Source organism: Canis lupus, chromosome 8 (genome assembly GCF_048164855.1).
Source record: "Canis lupus baileyi chromosome 8, mCanLup2.hap1, whole genome shotgun sequence".
Classification (NCBI taxonomy): Eukaryota; Metazoa; Chordata; class Mammalia; order Carnivora; family Canidae; genus Canis; species Canis lupus.
The window spans coordinates 14,889,876-14,908,723 of record NC_132845.1 but is presented as its reverse complement, the minus strand read 5'-3'; the positions used below and the strand labels follow the sequence as shown (position 1 = coordinate 14,908,723).

The window sequence follows — 18,848 nt, the reverse complement described above, 5'->3', positions numbered from 1 at the left end:
AAGGTGGGATAGGCCCAAGAAGAGAGGCGAGGGATGGAGCCCAGACCCCCTACCGGCTGACTCAGTCCTGGTTGCCCCAGGCTTCAGAAGCAGGAAGAACGTGCAGAGGCAGTGTGTTTAATACACCAGGCGTTGCGACGGCTCCCAGTTGGACTCCCATCGTGGCTTCGTGGATGGTCTGGGCTTTCCAGAGAAGCAGAATAAATAGGCCAGAGAGGGAGGCAGATAGAGACTCACTATGAGGAACTGGCTCACGAGATGTGGGGGCCTAAGAATTCATGATGCACAGCCAGCAAGGCGGAGGCTCAGGAGAGCCAGGGGTACGGTTCCAGCGCAAGGCCGAGCGCCTGAGAACCAGGACAGTCGAGGGTGTGAGTTTCAGTCTGAGTCCAAGTCTGATGGCGGGAGAAGACGGGTGACCCAGATCAGAGAGGCAGAGAATGAGAGAGAAAGAGAGAGAGAATTCTTTCTTACTCAGCTTTTTATTCCATTCAGGCCCTCTGTGGGATGAGGCCCACCCACACTGGGAAGGGCAATCGGCTTAACTCAGTACGGATTCTAATGTTAACCTCATCCAGAAACATCCTCACAGATAAACCCCGAAATAATATTCAACCAACTATCTGGGTACCTATGGCTCGGTCAAGTTCACACATAAAACTAACCATCCCACTTGGCAGCAGCCCCTGTTGGCACACCACTTTTTGGTAGTTTGTATCCAGGCTATTCTCACCCTGGACAGTACAGGCTAAGGGCAGAAACACCCTTCCCAGCATCATACTCCCAGCTCCTGACACAATAAGTGCTCAAGATGTTTGAAAAGTGTAAAAACGGACAAATGAACAAACTCACAGATTTGGGCCCAATATAAGGTATATATATAGTACTTGTCTCATTACAAAGCTGTGCCCTCTCTAGAGGACGGTGAGCTCTGAGTTAGGGGCTGTGCATGTCATCACGTTCCAGTGCTTAATACGGTGTCTGACACATAGCAGGTGCTCAATAAATATTTGGTGACCCAGGGGCCACTGAGCGGTGCCCTTCTTAGAGAAGGGGCTGGCCTTGCATTTCACTTAGAGCTGACCGAAAACCACTCTCACGTCTCATCAGAGTTTGGAACAGGCTTTTACGAATTGGTATCTTTTACATCCTCTTCAGATTTCAAAAGCCTTTGTTTGCAAAATCCCAGCCTTGCCTGCTGTCAGCACAGCTATGCAGAAACTGTCAAGAGTGCCACCGGACCCCCTGGGGAAAGCCAGGAAGGCTGTACAATTAGTGCTGCCCGTGAGCAGCCTGCAGCAGCACCGTGGGCCTTCCAGGGGAGGATGAAAATCCTGATTAAATGGAGCCGGTCACAGCCTGGGAGCCTGCGGAGCTGCAGGAGAGCTGCCCTAATGCTGTGAGACAGGTGTCCAGAACAATTTGGAAAAGGGTAAAGAGACCCAATCCACGTTGATCTTCCTGGCTGGAAGTCTCTGCTGGTCAGGAAATGCAAGAAAGAGAAATCTGTCTTTGGGGCTTCTGTGTCTTAGTTTTGCTCGTGGAAAACAGTAAGAGTGGTCCCAGAGAGTCACAGAAGTATGGGAGCTCGTCAACCCCCAACTCCTCAGGCAGGAGGCCGGGCTCAAGGAAAACCAAACCCCCAGTTAGTCACCACTTCTGGCCACGCACAGGAGTGCGATGGTGTAGTAGTGACGACGTGAGCTCTGGAATCAGAACTGCCTTCCGATGGAAGCTCTATCATCTGCTGGCTGGGGCCATGACAGCGGTGACACCAAAAGGTAGCTCCAAGGGGCTTTAGCCTTAAACCCATGATCTCCATCAGACCTCAAGCTTTCCAAACGAAGACAATAACCATCGTTGTAATGAACAGTTGACATATGCCCAATCTTATGTGACTGTAACCATATTAGAAAATGTTGGGGGTGGGGGGGGTGTCACACATGAGCTAAGTTAACACGGTGGGCTTTTTATACGAACACAGCCTCAACACAAATCCCCTGTCAATCCCTCCAACATCCCAAACCAGGTCACTACCCTAAGGCCCAGCTACAGTTAAATTATTAAATTCTGGAGCCAACACTGGCAAAGCATTTGCTTTCATTAGGACTCAGCTTCCTCCTCTGTTAAGACAATAAAAGTTGATATAGTTATTGAGTACTTTCTGTTTTCCAGGCACTGAGTTAGCTATTTGTATGTGAATTTTCTTATTTAATCCCTATAACCACAGTATAAGTCAGGCCTTGCCTCTGCGTGCCTCAGTTCCTCAAGTTGCATGATAGAGATAATAATGCCACCTCTTGGAGTGAAGGTTAAAACTTGCTTATCCCAGTTAATCTGCCTCATAAAATACTTCATGTCCATATTACTATAACTTTTTAAAAGATTTTATTTATTTATTCATGAGGGACACAGAGAGAGAGAGAGGCGGAAACAGAGGCAGAGGGAGAAGCAGGCTCCACATTGGGAGCCCGATGCAGGACTCGATCCTGGGACCGCGGGATCACGACCTGAGCCGAAGACAGATGCTCAACCACTGAGCCACCCTGGCGCCCCATATCACTATAATCTCATTCTGCACGTATTCTGTGAAAACTGGAAACTTGCCAGTAATGATATCAAGACCAAAGTTTATCCCATTTTCAATGTTTGAGCAGCGGCTGCCTTCGGGTTCCCAATCTGGATGGCACTCCCCTCTCAGTGGCTTTTTCTCAGGGACCCTTCGCTCTTGAACAGCTGTCTTCTCAGAGATTCCTCTTCACTGAATTTCTGCAAGCTCAATCAATTATTGGCAAAAATTCATGTAACTTTGTTCCTGGTATTTCAAAGTAAATCATCGCGCTCCATGAGTCTGCACCTTCCTTGCTACCTGTCTTATCTCTGTCTTTAGCAAGAATTCTCCTTGTCCTAAATAAAAAAAATAAAATAATTCTCCTTTTCCTTTTGCTAACTCCTTTCATCAATCCTAATATTTGCCCAATTCCTCCTAGAGATTTCAGATATTATCTGATTCCAGGGTCTGATTGGCTAAGTCATTTAGCCTCCCAAAGGCTCAAAAGCTTCTTTTATAAAATGACATCACAGGGGATCCCTGGGTGGCTCAGCGGTTTAGCTCTTGCCTTTGATCCAGGGTGCAATCCTGGAGACCCGGGATCGAGTCCTGCGTCGGGTTCCCTGCATGGAGCTTGCTTCTCCCTCTGCCTATGTCTCTGCCTCTCTCTCCTCTTTCTATGACTATCATGAACAAATAATAAGAAATCTTTAAAAAAATAAAATGGCATCATACCTCCCACGCAGGCCATTAAAGACTTTTAGAGGATGTTACACAGGTTCCTATTCTGTGCATCTGTAATACATTGGAGATGCTCAATAAGTGGAACTTTTCTTCTACCCTTGTCAGGGCTGCCCCAGAAAACCCCAAAAGGACATACATGGAAAAAAATCTAGCTCTGGTGTGCCAGCCCGGACTCCAGGAGAAGCACCAGCAGAGCAAGACTTTCAAGGCCTAAGACCTGAGCCCTGGGCCATGTGATCTGCTGCTTAGCAACGTGCTGCCTCACTGGGGGTGGAAGTGATTGTGGGGAGCTCCTGGAGCGGAGATAAGAGACAGGATTCTCTGGGGAAGTATTCGCACCCTGCAGCTAGCTACATAGGCCTCCCCGGGTGAGAAGTGGCTCGACTACAAACTCACACCTGGCGCTCAGAGTGTCTGTCCCTGTGACTTTGGATTTGGGGGTTGGATCAGAGAAACCACAATACGCTTCCTTTGTCCTCACGGATAAGATGTGTCTCTCCAAAGCCAGGTGCACGGGCTCCTGAGTGTCAACTACCGCAGCCCCGGAGGACCGTCTGGAGAGCCGTGCAGGACCCTGTTGGGGGCTCAGTAACAGTCCTTTACTCCCCCGCCTGAGTTCTGAGCCTCCTGAGGAGTCGAGCTAAAGACCAAACAGAGGCCGAAATGGGTCCTATGTTACTGCTACAGGTTGGGTTGGAAGGTCTAACTCGTATCTGTCGGCAAAGGGAGCCTCGGCTGGGGCTGGGCCCTGCCAGGGCAGCTGTGGAGCGGGGACAGGCCGGCCGGGGACAGGCCTCGCAGGGCAGCCTGCTCCCCACGGGGAAAGGGAGGCGCTGGGCCGGCCCCCCGCTGGCTTCCCAAATTCACCAAGCAGAGGGACCTCTGCCCTAGGCCCCTCCTGGCCAAGGACTATTCTTTTCTTGCAAAGTCTCACTGAGACAGATGTTTCCAGAATGACAGTCTCCTGCAAGAGGGACAGCTGGTTACCCTGTGGGCCGCTCTGTTCCGACGCAGTGAGGAGCCCACCTCCATCCCGAGCCGTCGGGTGCTCGCTGCAAACCCCGGCTGTGCTCGGGCACCGGGCCTGGGCCGCCAGCTCCGTCGGGGGCCACGCGGCGGCTCGGCCTAACCCTCACGGGTACCAGCCGTCCCCCCGGCCTCCTCAGGCACGTTCTGCGGGCGGTGTCCTACTCTGGGACTCGGTGTCATTAGTGTTACCTGAACCCACAACAACAATAAATGGAAAACCTCATCACTGCGGGGTTTTTGTTTAAGGCTGTTCCTCTCCAATGAGTCATACCGTCAGGTCAACACGCAGTTTCCTTCAAACCCCAAATCGGTTACACAAGTACCAGAGTTCACGGTGACCCTGTGTTGTTATGGTTTTTTCCTTGTTCTGTAAAACTTTCGTTCTTGGATTACACATTCTCAGGGACCACCGTCAAGTCCTCCTTTCTCCTCTGTCCTTCTCTGGGTATTAGGTGTGCGTGTGCATGTGTGTGCATGTGTCTTTCCATGTCAGCATCCTAGTCCTGCAACTAAAAGCCACCTTTCCTGTTTTTTGTTTTGTTTAAGATTTTATTTATTTATTCATGAGAGACACACACACACACACAGAGGCACAGACACAGGCAGAGGGAGGAGCAGGCCCCATGCAGGGAGCCCGATGTGGGATTCGATCCCCGGGACTCCAGGATCACGCCCTGGGCCAAAGGCAGGTGCTAAACCACTGAGCCACCCAGGGATCCCTGTTTTGTTTTGTTTTTGAGAAATATTGAATCAATTCCAATTTTCTTCTGGGCTTCCCTGCTAGCGTTTGGTGTGTGTGCATTGCTGGATTGTTCCAATAAGCTTCCCACTCTGGTCCAAAGGCATCTAAGGTAAAGAGCACTACAGGAAGGAGTTGGGCTTTCTGAGTTCAGAGCCCCCTCCTTCGGAGCGCCGCAGCCGGCAGGGTCTAAGGGAACCCGCAGACAGTCGCCTTCTCCCCTCTGCTTCCCTTATCCTTCCCTTATCCTCCCTGCCGCTGTGTATGCACCGTCTGTGTTTTTATGGCTTGCTCCTGTCCTTCCCTTACCTGCTCTGAGAATCCGCCAAGGCACAACTCTGTCTTATTCTTTGGATCTGCTGCAGCTAGCTCCTGACCCCTGGGAGGGGGCGGTTCTCAGTTACTATTTGAGGAAAGGAAAAGGAAAAGAAAGAAGCAAGGAGCTCAGGAGGGGCCTGGGCCCCCGGCATTCAGGCGTATACTAGCACCCCCTCCAGAAAGTTGCCTCCACACATTTTCTCATGGCCAGCTCCTGCCCTCCTTCTTCCTCTTTTTTTTTTTAAAGATTTTATTTATCCGTGAGAGACAGAGAGAGAGAGACAGAGACACAGGCAGAGGGAGAAGCAGGCTCCATGCAGGGAGCCCGACGCAGGACTCGATCCCAGGACCCCGGGATCATGCCTTGAGCTGAAGGCAGATGCTCAACCACTGAGCCCCCCAGGCACCCTAGCTCATTCCCACGGAATGCCATGTCCATTCAATGTCACCCCCTCAGAATGTCTGTATCCTTCCTAAAGGAACCACCAAAGGGGCACGCGTGGACACACACAGAGTCACCTTCTATCTTCCTTCCCTGTTTTATCTATTTCAGACTCTTCACTCTCTGAAATTGTTTTAGCTGTAGGTTTAGTTATTGTCCTCCTCTCTCCATTATAATGTAAGCTCCAGGAGGCACCCCAGCTACATACAGTCTTAAAGAGTGCCTGGCACGTGGCAGGTGCCTGAAGAGTTTCAATGGAATGAATAAATGGAGAAAGAGAGGGAGGAAGGAAGGGAGTATCTCCTCTCCCCCCATACCCCACTGAATCAACTTTTAAAAGTAGAGAAGTAGGAACCTCCAGGGAGAAAAGGAAGCTGTTCTTGTGCCCTTTGCTGACTTGCCCCCTGGCTTTCCAATGTAGACCACAGGGGCCAGAAAACATCTTTGGTGGGAGAACAGGTGAGGGAAGTGAGAAATGTCTCAAGCCATGTATCCTTCAAGATGCAAAGGGAGAATGCAGAGGAAGCATGCTGATAGGGACGTGGGGGTCCAGCGATGCAGAGTCGTCCTGGAGACCGTTCCAGCCAACCTGCCTGCATGCAGTAAAGGACCAGCTGAGCTCCAGAAAATGGAGTACACGGTTTGCACAGACTCCCACAGGCATTGGGATATGTCACGGCACCCACAAAGAGGTGGCACGAGGAGGCCTTGGAAGGGTCTAGAGTCGGGCCTGGAAAGCCAGGAGCCAGAGGCTGCAACATCGCTGCTCATCCCGCTACATTGTCGTCTCTCCTTTTTTCTGTGTCTGCTTCCTCCTCCTCTCACTGCACACCCAGGCACAGGGCCCACATATGGCTGCCAGGGAGTCCCACAGACGTGTTTCCCAATTCCAAGGGGGAGAATCCGATGGGGCCAGCTGGGGTGACGTGTCCACATCCCTTCTCATCAGCTGTAGGGTGGGGTCATACTGTCTAGGCGTGGCAGCCGGTAGGGTTCAGAGAACAGGGTATACGGCTGAGAATCAGCCAAAAGGACATTTGCCATCTCTACCTTGGTCAACAGATGGTCTACTCCAGACTGATAACATCTGAGAAACAGTTTATTGTCATTTCTTTTCAAATGTCCAGGTATTTTCCATTTGTTTTCCCTGTCATTAACCCACAATCACCTAGCCCTGGGAGCATAAACTATAAAAGGCCGCCCCATGAAATGTTTGCTGGGTCACTAGGGCATTAAACACTTGTTTCCAGTGTGAGTGGATCTAAAGTAGCAACCATGAGCCAATGACAGGGAAATGTTTACTGCCCTAAATTAGCCTAAAGAAGCCAAATGTGACAGAAATCCTGTGGGCAACTTTCCATCTTCCTCTTTCATTGATCCTGGGGCCTGAGAAAACAACTCCTGGAATGTACCCACTGAGTCCACCCACCTCAACAGAGCAAGATAGTGTATCCTGATTCACCCAAAATACACATTTCCATGGGTAATTATGAGGCCTGTTCACACGGCCTTATGCCTCTCTCACTATTTCTGACTCATTCAAATGGTTTTCTGGCTATTTAGCCCAGGTGTATGTGATACAAGATGACACCAGGTGAGGTCATTACCTCGGATTTTTTTTGAATACTTGATATTTTTCAATTGATTTATTACCTTTGAGCCAAGTGTTCCTTTGTTATGGAAAGTCTATTCCATAGAAAGCAGGTGCTGGGGAGGGTAAAACAAGGTGGCTTCAAGCAGAGAAGCTGCTGTGCACATTAACGTAAGATCTGTCATAACTGGACAGTGACATATCTCCAAAGATGATGACTCCTTTGGAGAAATATTCCTACCCTAAGAAAACGTAATGCAGCTCTGTGTCTACCACCATCCTAGCTTGTGGAGAGGTTTAGGGTCAGTTCTGTTTGGTTCTGTGGCACGCTTGCCCAGGCACTACTCCATGAAGACTCTCTAGTGACAAGACTTCAATCCTGGAGATTTTAAGCATTCTGAGTTATTGGAAAGGGGGCTTCCACATAGTATGAGGGGGCAGCTGAAGGAAATCCTGGGGCACAGGTGGTTGCTTTCAGACCTAGCTAATCATCACTGTGACTGCAGCCAATGAGCATTCCTCACCACAGGTGAACAGGACCTAATCTAGGTCCTCAAGACAGGTGGAGATCTCCAGGGGTAGGAGCTGATGGGCCATGGGTCGTGTTCCACTGGAGCACAGCTATCTCTCTCGCAGTCCTCGAGGTCCTTCCTCTCTCCCCACCCCACCCCCAGGCTGTGGAATCTTTAATCTGGGGGCAGAGCTCTACTTGCACTTATGCAGCTGTGTATCTGGCACTTTCTGTCTTACACCTCTATCAGTGACTTTTGAACTAAAACATTACTAATTCACCTCCTTTATTCTCTACTTCAAGAGTAACATCCTTCCCCTAGAAGCACTGGATGACTCATATCTAGTTTTCTGGGCTGGGAGGAGGATCTTCAGGGTGCAAGTGAAGAAAACCAGAGAGTGCAGAGCTGGAAAGCTTGTGAGTGTTGTAGGGTGGGTGAGAACACAGGAATGATTCCTTAAAATATTGTCCCATTCCATATGGATTAGGCTCTGTGACCACAATATAATGTTTGTTACTATGGAGTTTTGTGCTCTTGTTCACGTGGTTTCCTGCAGGGCTACAGGACAGACAAGTGGACCCTACCCAGAGGAGAAAGCAGGAAAAGCGGCTGGAGTGGACTTGGGGCGGCACGGCGCGGACTGAACCGTGGATGTCCTGCTGCGGAGTTGACTAAGGGGTCAGATCTCGAGAAATGTACCGCTATTAGGCTTTACTTCCTTTGGTTGTTTTGAAGACCATAATGCCAGACCTCCCTTCCAGCGATGAAGGTATGTGTTTCCCCTAAATGATGTCCCTTCCATCATTCCTTGGGCAAGCTAACTGAGAGCTGAATGAAGGGGAGAAAATAAGCAAATAGCTTCTCCCGTTCCCTGGGGTGAGTCAGACCTAGATTCTAAGGATGAAAACGAGTGAGGCCCTCCTGTCTGGGAAGGTGGGGTTTGCTGGGTAGGATGGCCTTTCCTGAGGGAGGTAGAAATGAGGGTACCCCACAGAATGCCTCGGTGCCCACCATGACTTGCTGGCACCCTTCCGAGACGCTTGGAAGTGCGCTCTGCTCTGCACACGGCAGAAGTACCAGGGAGTGGACACCCCCAGGGAAGTGTTCAGCCAGTGATGGTTTGGAGCAATTGGATAAATATTCTTCAATCCTCAGGACAATTCTGAGGCATGTTCTATGCTGTCCAACAGAAATATAATGTAAATCACACATGTGATTTCACATTTTCTGGTAGATACATTTTAAAAAGTAGTACAAGACTGGTGAAATGAATTTTGATAAAATATTGTGTTTAACCCATATATCTAATTATTATCCTGTCAATATGTAATCAATCTAAAAAGTATCCACGAGATATTTAAAATTTTTTTTTGTACAGCTTTTTGTATGTTAAAAATCCAGTGTGTCTTTCACATTGAGAGCACAGCTCAGTCCTGATGAGACATAGACACTGCTCAGCAGCCACAGGTGCCCAGTGATGATCATATTGGTTATATGGCCAGTTCTCTACCATCTCTCAACGTTTCCCAGTGCGACAGAGCCCGAGTTGTGTACAGTGGGAAATCCTCATCTTGACGCACCCTGTTTAGACTTCCTTCCCGGTCCCCGAGTGACCGCTGCAGTCTCTTGCCAGGCCTGCCTGAGGTCATCTGCTAGATGAACCTCCTGCCTTCCTCTGTGCCTCTGGTTCAGCTTCTAGGGTCCACAACCAAAGACATGAGGGATCTAAGCCTCTGAGCTCTGAGGGGCACCACATCTCCTATTCATTGTCAAGGTGCTCTCAATTTTGAACTTTCCTTCTGTTATTTTTATATGGAGTAAATACTTGTTAAAAGTTACAGCAGGTGTCTTCCATGCTGTGACAACCTGAAGGGAAGGGTCTGGTCTGTCTGCACTTGAGCCTCAGTAGCAAAAAACAGTGTCCCTTCCCCTGAGGCCAAAGTGGTAGTGGCAGTAGCAGCACCCATGGTGATAGCTATGCCCGGCAGAGGGGCAATTTCGCCAAGGTCACCAGCAGGAATGTAGCCAAGTGACAAGGAGGCTGGGACAGAAGAACACAAGGGATTCATTGGCTTTCACACAAGACGGTTCTGAGGACCCTCAGACAGGCCAGAGGACAGTTTCTAGCCACTAAGCCAAGGGGAAGGTATAGCAGTTACCACAATTTTATATTTAAGAGAAAATTTTAATTTCTGTAGGCATGGGTAGTAAAGCCTGCACACGTGAGTGGCTTGTTGGTTAAGTCTCAATTTGCTGCCTTGGCCAGGATGACTTCAGAGAATCCTCCACCTCTAAAATAAGAAAAACAATGGCAGGTTGAGATGCAGATTGACTCCAGCACTGTTTATAAATTCCTCTAGAAGAGCTGCTTCCATGGGGCGCCGGGTGGCCTCAGTTGGTTAAGCGTCTGCCTTCAGCTCACGTCATGATTCCAGGGTTCTGGGATCAAGGACTGTGTTGGGCTCCCACTCTGTAGAGAGTCTGCTTCTCCCTTTCCCTCTGCCTTTCCTCCTGACTTGTGCTCTCTCTCTTTCAAATAAATAAATAAAACCTGAATGATAGAAAGAGAAGAAGAAGAAAGAAAGAAAGAAAGAAAGAAAGAAAGAAAGAAAGAAAGAAAGAAAGGAGAAAAGGGAAGAAAGAAAGAAGAAAAGGGAAGAAAGAAAGAAGAAAAGGGAAGAAAGAAAGAAAGAAAAAGAAAGAAGAAAAGGGAAGAAAGAAAGAAGAAAAGGGAAGAAAGAAAGAAAAAGAAAGAAAAGAAAGGAAGAAAGAAAGAAGAAAAGGGAAGAAAGAAAGAAAAAGAAAGAAAAGAAAGGAAGAAAGAGAAAGAAAGAAAAAGGAAAAGAAGAAGAGGGAAGAAAGAAAGAAAAAGAAAGAAAAAGGAAAGAGAAAGAAAGAAAGAAAGAAAGAAAGAAAGAAAGAAAGAAAGAAAGAAAGAAGAAAGAAAGAAAGAAAGAAGAAAGAAAGATCCAGAGGGTATGGGTCCTGCCAGAGAGAACCAGCACCCAGAGAGGCAGCCTTGGGGCTGAGTTTCCTCAAGGCGGCATAGTTGGGGGAGAAACAGCATCATGGCTGAGGGGAATCAAGATGATCATCAAGAAGGAGGTGCTGAGAATCATCAGCTCTGAAGGATGACTTACTAATGACAAAAAGACTCAAGAATAATGAAAACAACCACTGCTAACATTTACTGCCCATACCCATAACTGGGTATACATAAGGAACTAAGCACTTTTCATGTATTCAATCTGTGAGATGAGATGTTGCTATTTCTTATCCTCTGTAAGTTAGCATTTCCCAGCATTCCACCTTTATTCCTCCTCTCTTCACATTTTCATATTTAAACTTTTCTCCTGGGTGGAGGAGAAACCTCGGGCAGATAGCAGTTAGGAAGCTTGCCTAAACTTGAACAGTAAGTGGTTAAGGAATGATTCAAGGCCAAGTGAGGGAAGGCTGACGACCAGACAGTGAGGAGTGAGTCAGAGCCCAAGGTAGAGGTCAGGGGGGAGGACAGGCAAGGGAGGGGTCGAGGCACGTGGGTTAGGGCTAAGGTCAGAAAGAGTTACAGGACGCCAAATTCTCCTTTAACTGCGTCCTGGTGTGTCACAGAAGTGAGAATGGCTGCTGAGAGGAGCCACACAGGTCTGGATGGGGATAATGGAAAAAGTATGCCGACGTAAAGCAGAATTATTTTATTTTGATTTCTTTTATTCTGTTGTGGTAAGAGCACTTAACATGGTATCTACCCTGCTAACCAAATTCTAGGTGTACATACAGTATTGTTAACTATAGGCTCAGGGTTATACAGCAGGTCTCTGGAACATAATCATCTTGCATAACTGAAACATTTTTAAAGATTTATTTCCTTTTTTTTTTTGAGAGAGAGAGAGAGAGAGAGCTCACAAGAGAGAGGGGCAGAGCCTGAGGCGAGGCTCAATCTCACAACCCTGAGATCATGACCTGAGCCGAAACCAATAGTTGGGACACTTAACCGACTGAGCCACCCAGGCACCCCCATAACTGAAACTTTAAGCATTGAATAGCTTTTAGTTAGCCAGTCATTCTTTATTTCTCACCATTCTAGAGGATATAAGACCAAGCTCAAGGTGCCAACACGGTCCAGTTCTGGTGAGAGCCCTCTTCTAGGTGGCAGACTGCCAACTTCTTGTTACATCTTCACTTGGCAGAAAGAGCAAGGGAGCTCTCGGGGTGTCTTTTACGAGGGCACTAATACCATTCAGGAGGGCCCCACTCTCTTGACCCAGTCACCTCCCATAGGCCCCACCTCCTAAAACTCACATTGAGGATTAGGATTTCAACACATGAGGTTTGGGGAGACACATTCATTTCATAATACCTACTATATACCAGGCACTGTTGTAGAGTCAACATTGAATAAAAGTAGACAAAATGCTGGCCTTACTGAAGTTACAAACTAGCCTAATAACAATAGATTGAATATTAAACAATAAAAATGGTAGGTCTGAGGTGTTGTGCTATCACAGCCAACTCTTTCCAAGAAAAAATCCCAGGTGAACTGGATTTCAAAAATTAGGGAAAAGATTTTTTTTTAAAAGGGAAAAGAAAAAGAGAAAACTTCCAGTCATGCAGGCCAACCTCCTTCCTCTATTTAGCAAATATTCTCAAAGTTCAAGTGGCTCTGGTAGTGTGAACGTGGTCTCCCAGAGGCTTAGAGTTGGAAGCACTGTCAAAGTCACTTGGGCAAACCACCTTGCCTTCTGCCTTCCAGTTTGTGAATGCCCTCACAGCGAAAGTGGTCTGGGATATGCTTGAATACTTTGCAGGACAGAAAACTTAGTGTTCTTCAACTCAATCCACTTCAGAGAAGTTCAGTTTTTGTTCTGTTTTGTACTGATCCCCGTTAGAGTTCATGTTAACCCTGAGGCCATCATTAAGAGTATTTTATGTTCTCAGTTTTAGATTACCCACAGATTAATGTTTTTAAGTACGTTCTGGATCACTGTTTCTCACCCAATGCTCTGTGAAGCCCTGGGTATTGTTCCACTCTGGGCACTCTTACCCTATGCCTTCAATATTCCTTCCCAAATTATACCCGCAATGGAGCCCCACCTGGAGTTTGCAAGAACTGCCTTCTTTCTCCTTCTACGACTTGGATCTAAGTCCCCTCACTGTTGCACATGGATTTTCCTGCCTCATGGATCTTTGGCAGGATCAGGCATTCTCATTTATAAGATTCCCTCTGTAGACTCCAAGGTGCCACCTGACAGACCACGAACATCTGAAATCATGCTAAGCTGTTGTGTTAGCATTTCTTCATTCACCAGAGGAGAGACCATTTGCAGAAACTCACAATAGACTAAGTAAGAAGTCCTCTTACTAGATTCCTGAGGCTCAGCTTCTACTTATTTACATCGATGTCACCTTCCAGAGTCCTGCTCCATCACTTACATCCCTTCATCTTGATGTTGGGCCATTCCTTAGCTTCCTTGCCTTGGTAGGACACTCTTGTAAGGCAGCAGTTCAGAATCTATCACAAACTGGAAGGCTCTCTTTGCTGTCAATCTTGGGATGTTCTCTTTTCCATTGAGAGACTTGGACAATCCCATGATAAGTTTCCTAGCTTATCTTTTTCCTGCCTCAGACACAGAGAACAGACCTAAATGCATTATATCGTTGCCCTTGCCCCAAGGAATGCTCCTAGCTCCTCTGAATCACAGTCTTCTAAGGCAGTTAGCTCAGTCTACAGCTAGTAGTTAAGAACACAGCCTTGTAATCAGACACACTGAGTTGGGAATCTTGATTCTGCTTCTTGGTAGAGGAGTGGCCTTGGGCAAATAATATTTTCTAAGCCTCAGAATTCTCACCTGTAAAGTGAGTATAATAAAGCCTACCTGGAAGGACTATTGTAGGTATTAAATTACAACAGCAGATGTAATGTGCTTGGTTCAGAGTGGCTAAAAAATGCATCACTAGTGATTATTTCTCCCCAGACACTTACATGACTGGGAGATCTAACCCCTCCATCAAGATCTCCCTGCTAGTATATAGGATGGCACCTCTCCTCAACTATATTTAAGGTACTTTGTCCCATAATGCAAGCCTCCAATACCAAATTCCAGTCTTCACTCTCTAAACAAACCTCCTAGAGACAAGGCAGAGGGACTGATCCCTTCTCTCAAGTTCCCTTATCAAGCCCGACAATGTCCTAGTCTTGGGGTATACCTGTGAATGTCCTCGAGGATCTGTTCAGGCTCATGCTTATCACCTGCACCCTCCTGGTCTTTCCTTCCTAAACTGGGAGCTGCTCCTGGGACAGACTACTTGGAAAATTCACGAAGTTACTGAGCTGAACTTTCTGGATTCCACCACATATTGTCTTGCCATTAAAACCCAGGACTGTCTGGCTCAGAACTGGCCACTTTTTTCCTCCAATTATTTCTGGGAAAATTATAATTCACAATCACTTGGAATAGAATTCATTGCTCAACATGGCATCTGGTAGGAAGTTCTGGGGGGAAAAAAAACCATTAAGTAGCATTAGAGTGCCACCTATTAAATTCCTCTGGTCCAGTTTAAATACACCTCTTTCATGTTGTCTTGTCAGGCAGCAATGGTTTCCTCTTCCCTCCCTTTACATTCCTATAATAGCTATCTTTATTGAATGCTTATTAATTGTTCCCAGGTCATATAGCTGACAATTGGCAAATCTAGAATCCAGCTATACTGGGTTAAATAGTGTCTTCCCAAAATCCACGTCCACTGGAACATTGGAACATGACTGCATTTGAAAATAACGTCCTTACAGATGCCTTCGAGTTAAGATAATGTCAGACTAGATTAGAGTGGGCTCTGATCCAGTGATTAGTGTTGTTATAAGAAGAGGGAAATCTGGAGACAGAGAGACAGTAGGAAAACAGAGAAGGCCATGTAAACATGGAGCCAGAGATTAGAGTCATGTTGCCAAGGCCAAGGAATGCCAAGGATTGCTGGCAACCGCCAGAAGCTAGGAAGAGGTGAGGAAACAGTCTTCCCTAGAGTCTTCAGAGGGAACGTGGCTCTGCCAGTTTTGAACTTTTCACCTCCAGACTGTGACTGAATAAATTTCTGTTGTTTTAAGTCACCCAGTTTGTGGTAATTCGTTGCAGCAGCCCTAGGAAACTAATACGCCAGCCTAAGCCTGTCAGATGCCAAACATCTTCATATTTAGCCACTATGATATGGTGTCTTGTGTCTGCAGACTATACTATAACTTTCATGGTACATTTATCAGACGCCTTGTATTTCACAGTAGGAGACAGATGGAATCCCTATAACTTGATGTGGGGGGTGGGGGAGGGGAAGAGGTGAAATTATTGCAAGGCAGGCAATGGACAGGGCTGTTTCTTGAAAAGGTGCCCAATCCTCATTACAGCCTGACCATGTGGTTGAGTAGAGAAGTGGAAATGTGTCTGCTCATGAAGTATGGTGCACCAGAAAAAAAGTGGGCCTGGATGCTGCAAGACCTGCCCTGAACCAGCTCCGTGATGAGGCACATGACATTCCGATGTGGCTGCTTTGACACAGACTGTCCACTTGGGAACGTGGAGACATGGCGTCAAAAACAAAAAGGTTAACCTCTTGGCTTTGAAAAATCCCTAAGCTCCTCACTCAGTCCCTCTCAACCCCTGATCCTCTCTCCGAACCCCCACATAGCAGACACTTTACCTTTTAGCTGAGTAAATGAATAAAGAACTGCACACTGAGCACAGAATGAGGTTGGAAGTGTCAGAAATGAAACAATGGTCAACAATGAGGAAAAAGTCAGATGTATGGCAAGAGTCATGAAAGAAGGCTCAAGAATAAGAGGTGTCTGACACTAACATTTGGTGATCAATAGTCGTAACAGAAGGCAATGTGGCAAAGTATCAACATTCGCCAAACATTGGCAGTGAATATAGATGTTTGTAATATTTTTCTCCACAGTGTGGTGTGTTTTAAATGTTTTGTTTAAAAAAAGAACAATCTGGGTGGCTCAGTTGGTTGAGTGTCTGGCTCTTGATTTCTGCTAAGGTCATGATCTCCGTGTTGTGAGACTGATCCTCATGTTGGGCTCTGTGCTGGGAGTGGAGTCTGCTTAAGTCTCTCTCTCTCTCCCCCCTCCCCGCCCCCCAGGTGGCTCAGCGGTTGAGCATCTGCTTTTGGCTCAGGACATGACCCTGGGGTCCCAGGATCAAGTCTCACATCAGGCTTCCTGCATGGAGCCTGCTTCTCCCTCTGCCTGTGTCTCTGCCTCTGTCTCTCTGTGTGTCTCTCATGAATAAATAAATAAATTAAAAAAAAAAAGATTCTCTCCCACTCCCTCTACCCCTCATCCCCACCCCCCTACCTGCCACTGCCCCCCTCCACAGGTACACACACATGCACATGTGCTCTCTCTCTAGAAAAAAAAATAAAATAAAAATAAATAAATAATAAAAAAGAACAATAGACCAACTCCTAATAGCTACATTGAAATGGTTGTGTCAAGTTGGCATCGTTGAAATCACTTTACTTTAAGGGATGCTGTATCCTCTCCTTCATCAGCGGAGCTTGTATTGTTGTGGCAAAACAGTTCATTTCCACACACACAGATGGACCAAGACTTTGGAGAGAAAGTATGGAAATATATATATGAAAACACATTTCCTTGGGCTCTGTACTCCTGCTCCTGAGAATTTGTGCAGAGGAAATGATAACTCAAAAGAAAAAAGGATGGAGAACATGTAGATGAATAAATGGGAGACAAACTGTTTATAACAATGACAAAGTGAGAAGAACTTAAGGTGACCACTAGGGAGTGCTCAGCACTGCTCCCACTCTGGTCACGCCACCCCCATCTCCCCCTAGATCCCTGGGGTAGCCTCCAGCTGTCTCTGCTTCTACTTTTACACCTACAGTCTACTCTCAGCAGCCAAAGGTAGCCCTTTTAGAAGGAAATGAAATCGCATCCCCACTTCTCTCCCAAAGGTTCCCACCACCCTTGCTGCTTCTAGCCCTGACTTGAGCCACCACCTCCCAGACCCTGAATTTCGGGAACAGCACCCTAACTGGTCTCCCTTTTTCCATCTTCCTTCTCCTCAAGGCAACAGTGAAACTGTTCCTTTTTCAAATCATAAATCGGATCATGTCACTCCACTGCTCAGAACCCTCCAGTGGCTTCCCCTTTGACTCAGAGTACACCCATATGACTCAGTAAAATCAGGTTACACATTTACAGTAGCACACAAGGACCTCATCTCCTTCCCAGTCCCACTGGATATTTTTCATTGGCTGTTCCCTCTACTCATAATGTTCTTTCTCCAAATGTCCACATGACATTACCTCACTCTCTTCAAGTGGTAGCTTAAATCTCCTTTTCTCAGTGAGATCTTCACAAACTACCCTATTTTAAACGTTACCACTCCAGTACTGAGTGATGAATAATGTATAGAATTGTTGAATCATTATATTGTACACTTGAAACTAATATAACACTCTGTGTTAATTATAGTTGAATAAAAATATTTTTTTTTACTGTTAACATCCCATATACCCTTATCCTACTATCCTGTTTTGTATTTTCTCTTAGCATTTGTTATCTTCTAACAGAATAACTTTACATATCATTTTCCAAATGTCTATTTGCTCTGCCCTGAAACACATGTATGCTGGACTTTAAACTCCAGGAAGAAATAAATTTTTACCTATTTTGTTCATAGCTGTTTCCCCAAACCCCAAAACCGTGTCTGGTGCATAGTTGACATTCAATAAATATTTGTAAAATGAAAGAACAAATGGTTAAGTAAATTGGGTTAAACCAAGATGAGGGAAGATTAAGCAATCAGATAAAACTGTACTGTGGATCAATGTAGGAAAAGACACATGATGTAATGTAAATGTTAGAAGCTTATGATGGAGCCCGAAGCTGCTAAGAGACATCTGTGTGGCTTTGGCAACATTGTCCTTTTCTGGTTCTTTTGCTTTCCCTTCCTTTAAATGTTAGAGTTCTCAAGAGGTATCCCACTGGCTGGTTCTGTGGGTAGAGCATGCAACTCTTGATACTGGGTTGTGAGTTCAAGCCTCATGTTGGGTGTAGAGTTTACTTTCAAAAAATGTTGGACTTCCCAAGTTTGTCTTTGTCTATCTACCTCTTGTCCTGTCTACCCTCACTGCTTCAAATACCACGGAGTTTATTCAGCATGTTGTCCAAACCATTGTCTTGGGCCCATTGTCTTGTGTTTTGAACTTCTCATCCACATTATTCATTCTTTTTAAAAAAAAATATATTTTATTTAGTTATTCATGAGAGACACACAGAGAGAAGCAGAGACAGAAGCAGGCTCCTTGTGGGAAGCCCGATCCTGGACTGGATCCCAGGACCCCAGGATCACCACCTGAGCCAAAGGCAGATGCTCAACCACTGAGCCACCCAGGTGTCCCCATTCTTCATTATTCATGTTGTTCTGTATACACTTCCATTAGTAGTTAGATACCATTCTGGGCGTAGTTGTCTGCTTATCAGTCTCCCCCATAAAAATAGAATTCTTCTAAGATAAGATGACTAAGACATATTAGTAAGGACTCAATAAGTGTTTGGGTAGTAAAAGATCATCATAAACGGAGTTCATACTGTATGCCAAGTACCTCTGAGAACCTTACATATATAGTATCATTTAATTCTCACAGTAGCCCATAAGGGATGTAAGGTAGACATCCCTTCATCACACAGATGGAACAAATAAGGAAACAGGATCATAAAAAAGTGACCAAAAAGCATGCTGACGTTAAATCGAGTGCTAAAATGAAAGGATTATAGGCGGTTTTTCTCTTTCAAAAATGTCTTGACAAAAAAAAAAAAGTCTTGACTATTGCAGCGGAGCTGCCCGCGGGCCGCGTCGGAGCAGGCGGGTATCTAACCCCACAGCTTCAGTAGGTTAAGGCAG

The 18,848-nt window shown here is 46.3% G+C and overlaps 1 long non-coding RNA gene across 1 annotated transcript; it reads left to right on the top strand.

Annotated features, from left to right (window-relative positions):
- Nucleotides 1–7,954: 7,954 nt before the first annotated feature.
- Nucleotides 7,955–18,779, top strand: LOC140637864 (uncharacterized). The gene is made up of 3 exons (XR_012034936.1): nucleotides 7,955–8,342; nucleotides 8,483–8,695; nucleotides 15,320–18,779. It is a non-coding gene; the product is annotated as an uncharacterized lncRNA (long non-coding RNA).
- The last annotated feature ends 69 nt before the right edge of the window (nucleotides 18,780–18,848 follow it).